Source organism: Calidris pugnax, unplaced genomic scaffold (genome assembly GCF_001431845.1).
Source record: "Calidris pugnax isolate Ruff unplaced genomic scaffold, ASM143184v1 scaffold880, whole genome shotgun sequence".
NCBI classification, from domain to species: Eukaryota; Metazoa; Chordata; class Aves; order Charadriiformes; family Scolopacidae; genus Calidris; species Calidris pugnax.
Genome location: NW_015094501.1, coordinates 36094 through 37716, shown reverse-complemented (window position 1 = coordinate 37716; position 1623 = coordinate 36094).

Genomic DNA, 1623 nt, shown 5'->3' with positions numbered 1-1623 from the left:
CCTGCGACTGCAGCATGACGGGCTACGGGGGGCCCGGCTGCAGCGACCGTGAGTGCGGCACGAGGGGCACGAGGGGGCACGAGGGATGGGGGGGCACGGGGAGGTGAGGGGGGGATACGGGGGAGTCGGGGCTGGGACACGTGTGTCCCTCGCACGGGGTCTATAGGACCTCACTGTCCCTCGCACGGGGTGTTTAAGGCACCGTGTGTCTTGCACGGGGCACGTGTGTCCCTTGCACGGGGTCTCTATGGCCCCACTGTCCCTTGCACGGGGTGTTTAAGGCACCATGTATCTTGCACGGGGCTCGTGTGTCCCTTGCACGGGGTCTGTATGGCCCCATGTGTCCCTTGCACGGGGTGTTTAAGGCACCATGGGTCTGGCACGGGGCAAGTGTGTCCCTTGCACGGGGTCTGTGTGGCCCCACTGTCCCTTGCATGGGGTGTTTAAGGCACCATGTGTCTGGCACGGGGCACGCGTGTCCCTTGCACGGGGTGTTTAAGGCACCATGGGTCTGGCACAAGGCACGTGTGTCCCTTGTACAGGGTGTTTAAGGCACCGTGTGCCTTGCACGGGGCTCGTGTGTCCCTTGCACGGGGTCTCTATGGCCCCACTGTCTCTTGCAATGGGTGTTTAAGGCACCGTGGGTGTTGCACGGGGCACGTGTGTCCCTCGCACGGGGTCCGTATGGCCCCGTGTATCTTGCACGGGACACGCGTGTGTCCCTTGCACGGGCCAGATACGGCTCTGTGTCCTTTGCACGGGGTCTCTATGGCCCCGTGTGTCTGGCACGGGGCGTGTGTGTCCCTCGCACGGGGTCCCCATGTCCCTTGCACAAGTGCAGGTGGCCTCCCATGCCTTGTGTGGCACACGTGTGTCCCTTGCACGGGGTGTCTGTGGCTCAGTTTTCCTTGCACAGGACACGTGGGGCTGCCATGAGTCTCAGTGGGTCTCTATGGGTCTCAGTGGGTCCCCATGGGGCTGCTATGGGGCTGCCATGAGTCTCAGTGGGTCACAGAGGGTCCCTGTGGGTCCCCATGGGGCTGCTATGGGGCTGCCATGAGTCTCAGTGGGTCTCTATGGGTCTCAGTGGGTCCCCGTGGGGCTGCTGTGGGTCTCTATGGGTCTCAGTGGGTCACAGAGGGTCTCTATGGGTCTCAGTGGGTCCCTGTGGGTCCCCGTGGGGCTGCTGTGGGGCTGCCATGAGTTTCAGTGGGTCTTTGTGAGTCCCCGTGGGTCTCAGTGGGTCACAGAGGATCTCTATGGGTCCCTGTGGGGCTGCTGTGGGTCTCAGTGGGTCCCCGTGGGTCTCAGTGGGTCTCTATGGGTCCTTGTGGGTTGCAGAGGGTCTCTGTGGGTCTCTGTGGGTCGCAGAGGGTCTCTATGGGTCCCCGTGGGGCTGCCATGAGTCTCAGTGGGTCCCCGTGGGTCCCCGTGGGTCCTTGTGGGTCTCAGTGGGTCGCAGAGGGTCCCCGTGGGTCTCAGTGGGTCTCTATGGGTCCCTGTGGGTCCCCATGGGGCTTCTATGGGGCTGCCGTGGGTCTCAGTGGGTCTCAGAGGGTCTCTATGGGTCCCCGTGGGTCTCTATGGGTCCTTGTGGGTCTCAGAGGGTCTCCCTCCCCCCCC